Below are 16,636 nucleotides of genomic sequence, written 5' to 3'. Positions count from 1 at the left end.
GTTTCTGTACTCAGTCACTGTGCTCTCTGAAGGAGCGTTTCTTTACCCAGTCACTGTACTCTCGAAAGGAGTGTTTCTGTACCCAGTCACTGTGTTCCCTGAAGGATTGTTTCTGTACCCAGTCACTGTGCACTCTGAAGGAATGTTTCTGTACCCAGTCACTGTGCTCACTGAAGGAGTGTTTTTGTACCCAGTCACTGTGCTCTCTGAAGGAGTGTTTCTGTTCCAAGTCACTGTGATCACTGAAGGAGTGTTTCTGTACCCAGTCACAGTGATCTCTGAAGGAGTGTTTCTGTACCCAGTCACTGTGCTCCCTGAAGGAGTGTTTCTGTATCCAGTCACTGTGCTCCCTGAAGGAGTGTTTCTGTACCCAGTCACTGTGCTCCCTGAAGGAGTGTTTCTGTACCCAGTCACAGTGCTCCCTGAAGGAGTGTTTCTGTACCCAGTCACTGTGCTCTCTGAAGGAGTGTTTCTGTACCCAGTCACTGTGCTCCCTGAAGGAGTGTTTCTGTACCCAGACACTGTACTCCCTGAAAGAGTGTTTCTGTACCCAGTCACTGTGCTCTCTGAAGGAGTGTTTCTGTACCCAGTCACTGTGCTCCCTGAAGGAGTGTTTCTGTACCTAGTCACTGTGCTCTCTGAAGGAGTGTTTCTGTACCCAGTCACTGTGCTCCCTGAAGGAGTGTTTCTGTACCCAGTCACTGTGCTCCCTGAAGGAGTGTTTCTGTATCCAGTCACTGTGCTCCCTGAAGGACTGTTTCTGTACCCAGTCACTGTGCTCCCTGAAGGAGTGTTTCTGTACCCAGTCACAGTTATCTCTGAAGGAGTGTTTCTGTACCCAGTCACTGTGCTCTCTGAAGGAGTGTTTCTGTACCCAGTCACAGTGCTACCCTGATGGAGTGTTTCTGTACCCAGTCACTGTGCTCCCTGATGGAGTGTTTCTGTACCCAGTCACTGTGCTCCCTGAAGGAGTGTTTCTGTACCCAGTCACTGTGTTCCCTGAAGGAGTGTTTCTGTACCCAGTCACTGTGCACCCTGAAGTACTGTTTCTGTACCCAGTCACTGTGCTCTCTGAAGGAGCGTTTCTTTACCCAGTCACTGTACTCTCGAAAGGAGTGTTTCTGTACCCAGTCACTGTGTTCCCTGAAGGACTGTTTCTGTACCCAGTCACTGTGCACTCTGAAGGAATGTTTCTGTACCCAGTCACTGTGCTCTCTGAAGGAGTGTTTGTGTACCCAGTCCCTGTGCTCTCTGAAGGAGTGTTTCTGTTCCACGTCACTGTGATCACTGAAGGAGTGTTTCTGTACCCAGTCACTGTGCTCTCTGAAGGAGTGTTTCTGTACCCAGTCACTGTGCTCTCTGAAGGAATGTTTCTGTACCCAGTCACTGTACTCCCTGAAGGAGTGTTTCTGTACCCAGTCACTGTGCTCCCGGAAGGAGCGTTTCCGTACCCAGTCACTGTGCTCTCTGAAGGAGTGTTTCTGTACCCAGTCACTGTGCTCTCTGAAGGAGTGTTTCTTTACCCAGTCACAGTGCTACCCTGATGGAGTGTTTCTGTACCCAGTCACTGTGCTCCCTGATGGAGTGTTTCTGTACCCAGTCACGGTGCTCCCTGAAAGAGTGTTTCTGTACCCAGTCACAGTGCTCTCTGAAGGAGTGTTTCTGTACCCAGTCACTGTGCTCTCTGAAGGAGTGTTTCTTTACCCAGTCACAGTGCTACCCTGATGGAGTGTTTCTGTACCCAGTCACTGTGCTTCCTGATGGAGTGTTTCTGTACCCAGTCACTGTGCTCCCTGAAGGAGTATTTCTGTACCCAGTCACTGTGCTCTCTGAAGGAGTGTTTCTGTCCCCAGTCCCTGTGCTCTCTGAAGGAGTGTTTCAGTACTCACTCACTGTGCTCCCTGGAGGAGTGTTTCTGTACTCATTCACAGTGCTCTCTGAAGGAGTGTTTCTGTACCAAGTCACTGTGCTCTCTGAAGGAGTGTTTCTGTACTCAGTGACTATGCTGCCTGAAGGAGTGTTTCTGTACCAAGTCACTGTGCTCTCTGAAGGAGTGTTTCTGTACCCAGTCACTGTGCGCTCTGAAGGAGTGTTTCTGTACCCAGTCACTGTGCACCCTGAAGGAGTGTTTCTGTACCCAGTCACTGTGATCCCTGAAGGAGTGTTTCTGTACCCAGTCACAGTGCTCTCTGAAGGAGTGTTTCTGTACCCAGTCACTGTGCACTCTGAAGGAGTGTTTCTGTACCAAGTCACTGTGCTCTCTGAAGGAGTGTTTCTGTACCCAGTCACTGTGCACTCTGAAGGAGTGTTTCTGTACCCAGTCACTGTGCTCCCTGAAGGTGTGTTTCTGTACCCAGTCACAGTGCTTTCTGAAGGAGTGTTTCTGTACCCAGTCACTGTGCACTCTGAAGGAGTGTTTCTGTACCCAGTCACTGTGCTCTCTGAAGGAGTGTTTCTGTACCCAGTCACTGTGCACCCTGAAGGAGTGTTTCTGTACCCAGTCACTGTGCTCTCTAAAGGAGTGTTTCTGTCCCCAGTCACTGTGCTCTCTGAAGGAGTGTTTCAGTACTCACTCACTGTGCTCCCTGGAGGAGTGTTTCTGTACTCAGTCACAGTGCTCTCTGAAGGAGTGTTTCTGTCCCCAGTCACTGTGCTCTCTAAAGGAGTGTTTCAGTACTCACTCACTGTGCTCCCTGGAGGAGTGTTTCGTTACTCATTCACAGTGCTCTCTGAAGGAGTGTTTCTGTACCAAGTCACTGTGCTCTCTGAAGGAGTGTTTCTGTACTCAGTCACTATGCTGCCTGAAGGAGTGTTTCTGTACCCAGTCACTGTGCTCTCTGAAGGAGTGTTTCTGTACTCAGTCACTGTGCTCCATGAAGGAGTGTTTCTGTACCCAGTAACTGTGCTCTCTGAAGGAGTGTTTCTGTACCCAGTCACTGTGCTCTCTGAAGGAGTGTTTCTGTACCCAGTCACAGTGCTCTCTGAAGGAGTGTTTCTGTACTCAGTCACTGTGCTCTCTGAAGGAGCGTTTCTTTACCCAGTCACTGTACTCTCGAAAGGAGTGTTTCTGTACCCAGTCACTGTGTTCCCTGAAGGATTGTTTCTGTACCCAGTCACTGTGCACTCTGAAGGAATGTTTCTGTACCCAGTCACTGTGCTCACTGAAGGAGTGTTTTTGTACCCAGTCACTGTGCTCTCTGAAGGAGTGTTTCTGTTCCAAGTCACTGTGATCACTGAAGGAGTGTTTCTGTACCCAGTCACAGTGATCTCTGAAGGAGTGTTTCTGTACCCAGTCACTGTGCTCCCTGAAGGAGTGTTTCTGTATCCAGTCACTGTGCTCCCTGAAGGAGTGTTTCTGTACCCAGTCACTGTGCTCCCTGAAGGAGTGTTTCTGTACCCAGTCACAGTGCTCCCTGAAGGAGTGTTTCTGTACCCAGTCACTGTGCTCTCTGAAGGAGTGTTTCTGTACCCAGTCACTGTGCTCCCTGAAGGAGTGTTTCTGTACCCAGTCACTGTACTCCCTGAAAGAGTGTTTCTGTACCCAGTCACTGTGCTCTCTGAAGGAGTGTTTCTGTACCCAGTCACTGTGCTCCCTGAAGGAGTGTTTCTGTACCTAGTCACTGTGCTCTCTGAAGGAGTGTTTCTGTACCCAGTCACTGTGCTCCCTGAAGGAGTGTTTCTGTACCCAGTCACTGTGCTCCCTGAAGGAGTGTTTCTGTATCCAGTCACTGTGCTCCCTGAAGGACTGTTTCTGTACCCAGTCACTGTGCTCCCTGAAGGAGTGTTTCTGTACCCAGTCACAGTGATCTCTGAAGGAGTGTTTCTGTACCCAGTCACTGTGCTCTCTGAAGGAGTGTTTCTGTACCCAGTCACAGTGCTACCCTGATGGAGTGTTTCTGTACCCAGTCACTGTGCTCCCTGATGGAGTGTTTCTGTACCCAGTCACTGTGCTCCCTGAAGGAGTGTTTCTGTACCCAGTCACTGTGTTCCCTGAAGGAGTGTTTCTGTACCCAGTCACTGTGCACCCTGAAGTACTGTTTCTGTACCCAGTCACTGTGCTCTCTGAAGGAGCGTTTCTTTACCCAGTCACTGTACTCTCGAAAGGAGTGTTTCTGTACCCAGTCACTGTGTTCCCTGAAGGACTGTTTCTGTACCCAGTCACTGGGCACTCTGAAGGAATGTTTCTGTACCCAGTCACTGTGCTCTCTGAAGGAGTGTTTGTGTACCCAGTCCCTGTGCTCTCTGAAGGAGTGTTTCTGTTCCACGTCACTGTGATCACTGAAGGAGTGTTTCTGTACCCAGTCACTGTGCTCTCTGAAGGAGTGTTTCTGTACCCAGTCACTGTGCTCTCTGAAGGAATGTTTCTGTACCCAGTCACTGTACTCCCTGAAGGAGTGTTTCTGTACCCAGTCACTGTGCTCCCGGAAGGAGCGTTTCCGTACCCAGTCACTGTGCTCTCTGAAGGAGTGTTTCTGTACCCAGTCACTGTGCTCTCTGAAGGAGTGTTTCTTTACCCAGTCACAGTGCTACCCTGATGGAGTGTTTCTGTACCCAGTCACTGTGCTCCCTGATGGAGTGTTTCTGTACCCAGTCACGGTGCTCCCTGATGGAGTGTTTCTGTACCCAGTCACTGTGCTCCCTGATGGAGTGTTTCTGTACCCAGTCACTGTGCTCCCTGATGGAGTGTTTCTGTACCCAGTCACTGTGCTCCCTGAAGGAGTGTTTCTGTACCCAGTCACAGTGCTCTCTGAAGGAGTGTTTCTGTACCCAGTCACTGTGCTCTCTGAAGCAGTGTTTCTTTACCCAGTCACAGTGCTACCCTGATGGAGTGTTTCTGTACCCAGTCACTGTGCTCCCTGATGGAGTGTTTCTGTACCCAGTCACTGTGCTCCCTGAAGGAGTGTTTCTGTACCCAGTCACTGTGCTCTCTAAAGGAGTGTTTCTGTCCCCAGTCACTGTGCTCTCTGAAGGAGTGTTTCAGTACTCACTCACTGTGCTCCCTGGAGGAGTGTTTCTGTACTCAGTCACAGTGCTCTCTGAAGGAGTGTTTCTGTCCCCAGTCACTGTGCTCTCTAAAGGAGTGTTTCAGTACTCACTCACTGTGCTCCCTGGAGGAGTGTTTCGTTACTCATTCACAGTGCTCTCTGAAGGAGTGTTTCTGTACCCAGTCACTGTGCTCTCTGAAGGAGTGTTTCTGTACTCAGTCACTGTGCTCCATGAAGGAGTGTTTCTGTACCCAGTAACTGTGCTCTCTGAAGGAGTGTTTCTGTACCCAGTCACAGTGCTCTCTGAAGGAGTGTTTCTGTACCCAGTCACAGTGCTCTCTGAAGGAGTGTTTCTGTACTCAGTCACTGTGCTCTCTGAAGGAGCGTTTCTTTACCCAGTCACTGTACTCTCGAAAGGAGTGTTTCTGTACCCAGTCACTGTGTTCCCTGAAGGATTGTTTCTGTACCCAGTCACTGTGCACTCTGAAGGAATGTTTCTGTACCCAGTCACTGTGCTCACTGAAGGAGTGTTTTTGTACCCAGTCACTGTGCTCTCTGAAGGAGTGTTTCTGTTCCAAGTCACTGTGATCACTGAAGGAGTGTTTCTGTACCCAGTCACAGTGATCTCTGAAGGAGTGTTTCTGTACCCAGTCACTGTGCTCCCTGAAGGAGTGTTTCTGTATCCAGTCACTGTGCTCCCTGAAGGAGTGTTTCTGTACCCAGTCACTGTGCTCCCTGAAGGAGTGTTTCTGTACCCAGTCACAGTGCTCCCTGAAGGAGTGTTTCTGTACCCAGTCACTGTGCTCTCTGAAGGAGTGTTTCTGTACCCAGTCACTGTGCTCCCTGAAGGAGTGTTTCTGTACCCAGACACTGTACTCCCTGAAAGAGTGTTTCTGTACCCAGTCACTGTGCTCTCTGAAGGAGTGTTTCTGTACCCAGTCACTGTGCTCCCTGAAGGAGTGTTTCTGTACCTAGTCACTGTGCTCTCTGAAGGAGTGTTTCTGTACCCAGTCACTGTGCTCCCTGAAGGAGTGTTTCTGTACCCAGTCACTGTGCTCCCTGAAGGAGTGTTTCTGTATCCAGTCACTGTGCTCCCTGAAGGACTGTTTCTGTACCCAGTCACTGTGCTCCCTGAAGGAGTGTTTCTGTACCCAGTCACAGTTATCTCTGAAGGAGTGTTTCTGTACCCAGTCACTGTGCTCTCTGAAGGAGTGTTTCTGTACCCAGTCACAGTGCTACCCTGATGGAGTGTTTCTGTACCCAGTCACTGTGCTCCCTGATGGAGTGTTTCTGTACCCAGTCACTGTGCTCCCTGAAGGAGTGTTTCTGTACCCAGTCACTGTGTTCCCTGAAGGAGTGTTTCTGTACCCAGTCACTGTGCACCCTGAAGTACTGTTTCTGTACCCAGTCACTGTGCTCTCTGAAGGAGCGTTTCTTTACCCAGTCACTGTACTCTCGAAAGGAGTGTTTCTGTACCCAGTCACTGTGTTCCCTGAAGGACTGTTTCTGTACCCAGTCACTGTGCACTCTGAAGGAATGTTTCTGTACCCAGTCACTGTGCTCTCTGAAGGAGTGTTTGTGTACCCAGTCCCTGTGCTCTCTGAAGGAGTGTTTCTGTTCCACGTCACTGTGATCACTGAAGGAGTGTTTCTGTACCCAGTCACTGTGCTCTCTGAAGGAGTGTTTCTGTACCCAGTCACTGTGCTCTCTGAAGGAATGTTTCTGTACCCAGTCACTGTACTCCCTGAAGGAGTGTTTCTGTACCCAGTCACTGTGCTCCCGGAAGGAGCGTTTCCGTACCCAGTCACTGTGCTCTCTGAAGGAGTGTTTCTGTACCCAGTCACTGTGCTCTCTGAAGGAGTGTTTCTTTACCCAGTCACAGTGCTACCCTGATGGAGTGTTTCTGTACCCAGTCACTGTGCTCCCTGATGGAGTGTTTCTGTACCCAGTCACGGTGCTCCCTGAAAGAGTGTTTCTGTACCCAGTCACAGTGCTCTCTGAAGGAGTGTTTCTTTACCCAGTCACAGTGCTACCCTGATGGAGTGTTTCTGTACCCAGTCACGGTGCTCCCTGAAAGAGTGTTTCTGTACCCAGTCACAGTGCTCTCTGAAGGAGTGTTTCTTTACCCAGTCACTGTGCTCCCTGATGGAGTGTTTCTGTACCCAGTCACGGTGCTCCCTGAAAGAGTGTTTCTGTACCCAGTCACTGTGCTCTCTGAAGGAGTGTTTCTTTACCCAGTCACAGTGCTACCCTGATGGAGTGTTTCTGTACCCAGTCACTGTGCTTCCTGATGGAGTGTTTCTGTACCCAGTCACTGTGCTCCCTGAAGGAGTATTTCTGTACCCAGTCACTGTGCTCTCTGAAGGAGTGTTTCTGTCCCCAGTCCCTGTGCTCTCTGAAGGAGTGTTTCAGTACTCACTCACTGTGCTCCCTGGAGGAGTGTTTCTGTACTCATTCACAGTGCTCTCTGAAGGAGTGTTTCTGTACCAAGTCACTGTGCTCTCTGAAGGAGTGTTTCTGTACTCAGTGACTATGCTGCCTGAAGGAGTGTTTCTGTACCAAGTCACTGTGCTCTCTGAAGGAGTGTTTCTGTACCCAGTCACTGTGCGCTCTGAAGGAGTGTTTCTGTACCCAGTCACTGTGCACCCTGAAGGAGTGTTTCTGTACCCAGTCACTGTGATCCCTGAAGGAGTGTTTCTGTACCCAGTCACAGTGCTCTCTGAAGGAGTGTTTCTGTACCCAGTCACTGTGCACTCTGAAGGAGTGTTTCTGTACCAAGTCACTGTGCTCTCTGAAGGAGTGTTTCTGTACCCAGTCACTGTGCACTCTGAAGGAGTGTTTCTGTACCCAGTCACTGTGCTCCCTGAAGGTGTGTTTCTGTACCCAGTCACAGTGCTTTCTGAAGGAGTGTTTCTGTACCCAGTCACTGTGCACTCTGAAGGAGTGTTTCTGTACCCAGTCACTGTGCTCTCTGAAGGAGTGTTTCTGTACCCAGTCACTGTGCACCCTGAAGGAGTGTTTCTGTACCCAGTCACTGTGATCCCTGAAGGAGTGTTTCTGTACCCAGTCACAGTGCTCTCTGAAGGAGTGTTTCTGTACCCAGTCACTGTGCACTCCGAAGGAGTGTTTCTGTACCCAGTCACTGTGCTCCCTGATGGAGTCTTTCTGTACCCAGTCACTGTGCTCCCTGAAGGAGTGTTTCTGTACCCAGTCACAGTGCTCTCTGAAGGAGTGTTTCTGTACCCAGTCACTGTGCTCTCTGAAGGAGTGTTTCTTTACCCAGTCACAGTGCTACCCTGATGGAGTGTTTCTGTACCCAGTCACTGTGCTCCCTGATGGAGTGTTTCTGTACCCAGTCACAGTGCTCCCTGACGAAGTGTTTCTGTACCCAGTCACTGTGCTCCCTCAAGGAGTTTTTCAGTACCCAGTCACTGTACTCCCTGAAGGAGTGTTTCTGTACTCAGTCACTGTGCTCCCTCAAGGAGTTTTTCAGTACCCAGTCACTGTACTCCCTGAAGGAGTATTTTTGTTCCCAGTCACTGTGCTCCCTGAAGGAGTGTTTCTGTACCCAGTCACTGTGCTCCCTGAAGGAGTGTTTCTGTACCCAGTCACTGTGCTCTCTGAAGGAGTGTTTCTGTACCCAGTCACTGTGCTCTCTGAAGGAGTGTTTCTCTACCCAGTCACTGTGCTCCCTGAAGGAGTGTTTCTGTACCCAGTCACTGTGCTCCCTGAAGGAGTGTTTCTGTACCCAGTCACTGTGCTCCCTGAAGGAGTGTTTCTGTACCCAGTCACTGTGCACCCTGAAGGAGTGTTTCTGTACCCAGTCACTGTGCTCTCTGAAAGAGTGTTTCTGTAACCAGTCACTGTGCTCTCTGAAGGAGTGTTTCTGTTCACAGTCACTGTGCTCCCTGAAGGAGTGTTTCTGTTCCCAGTCACTGTGCTCTCTGAAGGAGTGATTTGGTACACAGTCACTGTGCTCCGTGAAGGAGTGTTTCTTTACCCAGTCACTGTGCTCCCTGAAGGAGTGATTCTGTTACCAGTCACTGTGCTCCCTGAAGGAGTGTTTCTGTACCCAGTCACTGTGTTCCCTGAAGGAGTGTTTCTGCTCCCAGTCACTGTGCTCCCTGAAGGAGTGTTTCTGTTCCCAGTCACTGTGCTCCCTGAAGGAGTGTTTCTGTTCCCAGTTACTGTGCTCCCTGAAGGAGTGTTTCTGTACCCAGTTACTGTGCTCTCTGAAGGAGTGTTTCTGTACCCAGTCACTGTGCTCTCTGAAGGAGCGTTTCTTTACCCAGTCACTGTACTCTCGAAAGGAGTGTTTCTGTACCCAGTCACTGGGTTCCCTGAAGGAGTGTTTCTGTACCCAGTCACTGTGTTCCCTGAAGGAGTGTTTCTGTACCCAGTCACTGTGCACCCTGAAGTACTGTTTCTGTACCCAGTCACTGTGCTCACTGAAGGAGTGTTTCTGTACCCAGTCACTGTGCTCTCTGAAGGAGCGTTTCTGTATCCAGTCACTGTACTCCCTGAAGGAGTGTTTCTGTACCCAGTCACTGTGCTCCCGGAAGGAGCGTTTCCGTACCCAGTCACTTTGATCCCTGAAGGAGTGTTTCTGTACCCAGTCACAGTGCTCTCTGAAGGAGTGTTTCTGTACCCAGTCACTGTGATCCCTGAAGGAGTGTTTCTGTACCAAGTCACTGTGATCCCTGAAGGAGTGTTTCTGTACCCAGTCACAGTGCTCTCTGAAGGAGTGTTTCTGTACCCAGTCACTGTGCACTCTGAAGGAGTGTTTCTGTACCAAGTCACTGTGCTCTCTGAAGGAGTGTTTCTGTACCCAGTCACTGTGCACTCTGAAGGAGTGTTTCTGTACCCAGTCACTGTGATCCCTGAAGGAGTGTTTCTGTACCCAGTCACAGTGCTTTCTGAAGGAGTGTTTCTGTACCAAGTCACTGTGCTTTCTGAAGGAGTGTTTCTGTACCCAGTCACTGTGCACTCTGAAGGAGTGTTTCTGTACCCAGTCACTGTGATCCCTGAAGGAGTGTTTCTGTACCCAGTCACAGTGCTTTCTGAAGGAGTGTTTCTGTACTCAGTCACTGTGCTCTCTGAAGGAGTGTTTCTGTACCCAGTCACTGTGCACCCTGAAGGAGTGTTTCTGTACCCAGTCACTGTGATCCCTGAAGGAGTGTTTCTGTACCCAGTCACAGTGCTCTCTGAAGGAGTGTTTCTGTACCCAGTCACTGTGCTCCCTGAAGGAGTGTTTCTGTACCCGGTCACTGTGCTCTCTGAAGGAGTGTTTCTGTCCCCAGTCACTGTACTCCCTGACGAAGTGTTTCTGTACCCAGTCACTGTGCTCCCTCAAGGAGTTTTTCAGTACCCAGTCACTGTACTCCCTGAAGGAGTATTTTTGTTCCCAGTCAATGTGCTCCCTGAAGGAGTGTTTCTGTACCCAGTCACTGTGCTCCCTGAAGGAGTGTTTCTGTACCCAGTCACAGTGCTCCCTGAAGGAGTGTTTCTGTACCCAGTCACTGTGCTCCCTCAAGGAGTGTTTCTGTACCCAGTCACTGTGCACCCTGAAGGAGTGTTTCTGTACCCAGTCACTGTGCACCCTGAAGGAGTGTTTCTGTACCCAGTCACTGTGCTCTGTGAAGGAGTGTTTCTGTACCCAGTCACTGTGCTCTCTGAAAGAGTGTTTCTGTAACCAGTCACTGTGCTCTCTGAAGGAGTGTTTCTGTTCACAGTCACTGTGCTCCCTGAAGGAGTGTTTCTGTTCCCAGTCACTGTGCTCTCTGAAGGAGTGATTTGGTACACAGTCACTGTGCTCCGTGAAGGAGTGTTTCTTTACCCAGTCACTGTGCTCCCTGAAGGAGTGTTTCTGTTACCAGTCACTGTGCTCCCTGAAGGAGTGTTTCGGTACCCAGTCACTGTGTTCCCTGAAGGAGTGTTTCTGCTCCCAGTCACTGTGCTCCCTGAAGGAGTGTTTCTGTTCCCAGTCACTGTGCTCCCTGAAGGAGTGTTTCTGTTCCCAGTTACTGTGCTCCCTGAAGGAGTGTTTCTGTACCCAGTTACTGTGCTCTCTGAAGGAGTGTTTCTGTACCCAGTCACTGTGCTCTCTGAAGGAGCGTTTCTTTACCCAGTCACTGTACTCGAAAGGAGTGTTTCTGTACCCAGTCACTGTGTTCCCTGAAGGAGTGTTTCTGTACCCAGTCACTGTGTTCCCTGAAGGAGTGTTTCTGTACCCAGTCACTGTGCACCCTGAAGTACTGTTTCTGTACCCAGTCACTGTGCTCTCTGAAGGAGCGTTTCTTTACCCAGTCACTGTACTCTCGAAAGGAGTGTTTCTGTACCCAGTCACTGTGTTCCCTGAAGGACTGTTTCTGTACCCAGTCACTGTGCACTCTGAAGGAATGTTTCTGTACCCAGTCACTGTGCTCTCTGAAGGAGTGTTTGTGTACCCAGTCCCTGTGCTCTCTGAAGGAGTGTTTCTGTTCCACGTCACTGTGATCACTGAAGGAGTGTTTCTGTACCCAGTCACTGTGCTCTCTGAAGGAGTGTTTCTGTACCCAGTCACTGTGCTCTCTGAAGGAATGTTTCTGTACCCAGTCACTGTGGTCTCTGAAGGAGTGTTTCTGTACCCAGTCACTGTGCTCCCGGAAGGAGTGTTTCCGTACCCAGTCACTGTGCTCTCTGAAGGAGTGTTTCTGTACCCAGTCACTGTGCACTCTGAAGGAATGTTTCTGTACCCAGTCACTGTGCTCTCTGAAGGAGTGTTTGTGTACCCAGTCCCTGTGCTCTCTGAAGGAGTGTTTCTGTTCCACGTCTCTGTGATCACTGAAGGAGTGTTTCTGTACACAGTCACTGTGCTCTCTGAAGGAGTGTTTCTGTACCCAGTCACTGTGCTCTCTGAAGGAATGTTTCTGTACCCAGTCACTGTGCTCCCTGAAGGAGTGTTTCTGTACCCAGTCACTGTGCTCTCTGAAGGAGTGTTTCTGTACCCAGTCACTGTGCTCTCTGAAGGAGTGTTTCTCTACCCAGTCACTGTGCTCCCTGAAGGAGTGTTTCTGTACCCAGTCACTGTGCTCCCTGAAGGAGTGTTTCTGTACCCAGTCACTGTGCTCCCTGAAGGAGTGTTTCTGTACCCAGTCACTGTGCACCCTGAAGGAGTGTTTCTGTACCCAGTCACTGTGCTCTGTGAAGGAGTGTTTCTGTACCCAGTCACTGTGCTCTCTGAAAGAGTGTTTCTGTAACCAGTCACTGTGCTCTCTGAAGGAGTGTTTCTGTTCACAGTCACTGTGCTCCCTGAAGGAGTGTTTCTGTTCCCAGTCACTGTGCTCTCTGAAGGAGTGATTTGGTACACAGTCACTGTGCTCCGTGAAGGAGTGTTTCTTTACCCAGTCACTGTGCTCCCTGAAGGAGTGTTTCTGTTACCAGTCACTGTGCTCCCTGAAGGAGTGTTTCTGTACCCAGTCACTGTGTTCCCTGAAGGAGTGTTTCTGCTCCCAGTCACTGTGCTCACTGAAGGAGTGTTTCTGTTCCCAGTCACTGTGCTCCCTGAAGGAGGGTTTCTGTTCCCAGTTACTGTGCTCCCTGAAGGAGTGTTTCTGTACCCAGTTACTGTGCTCTCTGAAGGAGTGTTTCTGTACCCAGTCACTGTGCTCTCTGAAGGAGCGTTTATTTACCCAGTCACTGTACTCGAAAGGAGTGTTTCTGTACCCAGTCACTGTGTTCCCTGAAGGAGTGTTTCTGTACCCAGTCACTGTGTTCCCTGAAGGAGTGTTTCTGTACCCAGTCACTGTGCACCCTGAAGTACTGTTTCTGTACCCAGTCACTGTGCTCTCTGAAGGAGCGTTTCTTTACCCAGTCACTGTACTCTCGAAAGGAGTGTTTCTGTACCCAGTCACTGTGTTCATTGAAGGACTGTTTCTGTACCCAGTCACTGTGCACTCTGAAGGAATGTTTCTGTACCCAGTCACTGTGCTCTCTGAAGGAGTGTTTGTGTACCCAGTCCCTGTGCTCTCTGAAGGAGTGATTCTGTTCCACGTCACTGTGATCACTGAAGTAGTGTTTCTGTACCCAGTCACTGTGCTCTCTGAAGGAGTGTTTCTGTACCCAGTCACTGTGCTCTCTGAAGGAATGTTTCTGTACCCAGTCACTGTGGTCTCTGAAGGAGTGTTTCTGTACCCAGTCACTGTGCTCCCGGAAGGAGTGTTTCCGTACCCAGTCACTGTGCTCTCTGAAGGAGTGTTTCTGTACCCAGTCACTGTGCACTCTGAAGGAATGTTTCTGTACCCAATCACTGTGCTCTCTGAAGGAGTGTTTGTGTACCCAGTCCCTGTGCTCTCTGAAGGAGTGTTTCTGTTCCACGTCTCTGTGATCACTGAAGGAGTGTTTCTGTACACAGTCACTGTGCTCTCTGAAGGAGTGTTTCTGTACCCAGTCACTGTGCTCTCTGAAGGAATGTTTCTGTACCCAGTCACTGTGGTCTCTGAAGGAGTGTTTCTGTACCCAGTCACTGTGCTCCCGGAAGGAGCGTTTCCGTACCCAGTCACTGTGCTCTCTGAAGGAGCGTTTCTGTACCCAGTCACTGTGCTCTCTGAAGGAGTGTTTCTTTACCCAGTCACAGTGCTACCCTGAAGGAGTGTTTCTGTTACCAGTCACTGTGCTCCCTGAAGGAGTGTTTCTGTTCCCAGTCACTGTGCTCCCTGAAGGAGTGTTTCTTTACCCTGTCACTGTGCTCCCTGAAGGAGTGTTTCTGCTCCCAGTCACTGTGCTCCCTGAAGGAGTGTTTCTGTTCCCAGTCACTGTGCTCCCTGAAGGAGTGTTTCTGTTCCCAGTTACTGTGCTCCCTGAAGGAGTGTTTCTGTACCCAGTTACTGTGCTCTCTGAAGGAGTGTTTCTGTACCCAGTCACTGTGCTTTCTGAAGGAGCGTTTCTTTACCCAGTCACTGTACTCTCGAAAGGAGTGTTTCTGTACCCAGTCACTGTGTTCCCTGAAGGAGTGTTTCTGTACCCAGTCACTGTGTTCCCTGAAGGAGAGTTTCTGTACCCAGTCACTGTGCACCCTGAAGTACTGTTTCTGTACCCAGTCACTGTGCTCTCTGAAGGAGCGTTTCTTTACCCAGTCACTGTACTCTCGAAAGGAGTGTTTCTGTACCCAGTCACTGTGCACTCAGAAGGAATGTTTCTGTACCCAGTCACTGTGCTCTCTGAAGGAGTGTTTGTGTACCCAGTCCCTGTGCTCTCTGAAGGAGTGTTTCTGTTCCACGTCACTGTGATCACTGAAGGAGTGTTTCTGTACCCAGTCACTGTGCTCTCTGAAGGAGTGTTTCTGTACCCAGTCACTGTGCTCTCTGAAGGAATGTTTCTGTACCCAGTCACTGTGGTCTCTGAAGGAGTGTTTCTGTACCCAGTCACTGTGCTCCCGGAAGGAGCGTTTCCGTACCCCGTCACTGTGCTCTCTGAAGGAGTGTTTCTGTACCCAGTCACTGTGCACCCTGAAGTACTGTTTCTGTACCCAGTCACTGTGCACTCTGAAGGAATGTTTCTGTACCCAGTCACTGTGCTCACTGAAGGAGTGTTTTTGTACCCAGTCACTGTGCTCTCTGTAGGAGTGTTTCTGTTCCAAGTCACTGTGATTACTGAAGGAGTGTTTCTGTACCCAGTCACTGTGCTCCCTGAAGGAGTGTTTCTGTACCCAGTCACTGTGCTCTCTGAAGGAGTGTTTCTGTACCCAGTCACTGTGCACCCTGAAGGAGTGTTTCTGTACCCAGTCACTGTGATCCCTGAAGGAGTGTTTCTGTACCCAGTCACAGTGCTCTCTGAAGGAGTGTTTCTGTACCCAGTCACTGTGCACTCCGAAGGAGTGTTTCTGTACCCAGTCACTGTGCTCCCTGATGGAGTGTTTCTGTACCCAGTCACTGTGCTCCCTGAAGGAGTGTTTCTGTACCCAGTCACTGTGCTCTCTGAAGGAGTGTTTCTGTCCCCAGTCACTGTACTCCCTGATGAATTGTTTCTGTACCCAGTCACTGTGCTCCCTCAAGGAGTTTTACAGTACCCAGTCACTGTACTCCCTGAAGGAGTGTTTCTGTACTCAGTCACTGTGCTCCCTCAAGGAGTTTTTCAGTACCCAGTCACTGTACTCCCTGAAGGAGTATTTTTGTTCCCAGTCACTGTGCTCCCTGAAGGAGTGTTTCTGTACCCAGTCACTGTGCTCTCTGAAGGAGTGTTTCTGTACCCAGTCACTGTGCTCCCTGAAGGAGTGTTTCTGTACCCAGTCACTGTGCTCCCTGAAGGAGTGTTTCTGTACCCAGTCACTGTGCTCCCTGAAGGAGTGTTTCTGTACCCAGTCACTGTGCTCTGTGAAGGAGTGTTTCTGTACCCAGTCACTGTGCTCTCTGAAAGAGTGTTTCTGTAACCAGTCACTGTGCTCTCTGAAGGAGTGTTTCTGTTCACAGTCACTGTGCTCCCTGAAGGAGTGTTTCTGTTCCCAGTCACTGTGCTCTCTGAAGGAGTGATTTGGTACACAGTCACTGTGCTCCGTGAAGGAGTGTTTCTTTCCCCAGTCACTGTGCTCCCTGAAGGAGTGTTTCTGTTACCAGTCACTGTGCTCCCTGAAGGAGTGTTTCTGTACCCAGTCACTGTGTTCCCTGAAGGTGTGTTTCTGCTCCCAGTCACTGTGCTCCCTGAAGGAGTGTTTCTGTTCCCAGTCACTGTGCTCCCTGAAGGAGTGTTTCTGTTCCCAGTTACTGTGCTCCCTGAAGGAGTGTTTCTGTACCCAGTTACTGTGCTCTCTGAAGGAGTGTTTCTGTACCCAGTCACTGTACTCTCGAAAGGAGTGTTTCTGTACCCAGTCACTGTGTTCCCTGAAGGAGTGTTTCTGTACCCAGTCACTGTGTTCCCTGAAGGAGTGTTTCTGTACCCAGTCACTGTGCACCCTGAAGTACTGTTTCTGTACCCAGTCACTGTGCTCTCTGAAGGATCGTTTCTTTACCCAGTCACTGTACTCTCGAAAGGAGTGTTTCTGTACCCAGTCACTGTGTTCCCTGAAGGACTGTTTCTGTACCCAGTCACTGTGCACTCTGAAGGAATGTTTCTGTACCCAGTCACTGTGCTCTCTGAAGGAGTGTTTGTGTACCCAGTCCCTGTGCTCTCTGAAGGAGTGTTTCTGTTCCACGTCACTGTGATCACTGAAGGAGTGTTTCTGTACCCAGTCACTGTGCTCTCTGAAGAAGTGTTTCTGTACCCAGTCACTGTGCTCTCTGAAGGAATGTTTCTGTACCCAGTCACTGTGGTCTCTGAAGGAGTGTTTCTGTACCCAGTCACTGTGCTCCCGGAAGGAGCGTTTCCGTACCCAGTCACTGTGCTCTCTGAAGGAGTGTTTCTGTACCCAGTCACTGTGCACTCTGAAGGAATGTTTCTGTACCCAGTCACTGTGCTCTCTGAAGGAGTGTTTGTGTACCCAGTCACTGTGCTCTCTGAAGGAGTGTTTCTGTTCCACGTCTCTGTGATCACTGAAGGAGTGTTTCTGTACACAGTCACTGTGCTCTCTGAAGGAGTGTTTCTGTACCCAGTCACTGTGCTCTCTGAAGGAATGTTTCTGTACCCAGTCACTGTGGTCTCTGAAGGAGTGTTTCTGTACCCAGTCACTGTGCTCCCGGATG

Source organism: Chiloscyllium plagiosum, unplaced genomic scaffold (genome assembly GCF_037043375.1).
Source record: "Chiloscyllium plagiosum isolate Xiang-an unplaced genomic scaffold, Cpla_swu_hap1 HiC_scaffold_35, whole genome shotgun sequence".
NCBI lineage: Eukaryota > Metazoa > Chordata > Chondrichthyes > Orectolobiformes > Hemiscylliidae > Chiloscyllium > Chiloscyllium plagiosum.
The sequence above is the reverse complement of the archived record's forward strand: the minus strand, read 5'-3'. Positions refer to the sequence as shown.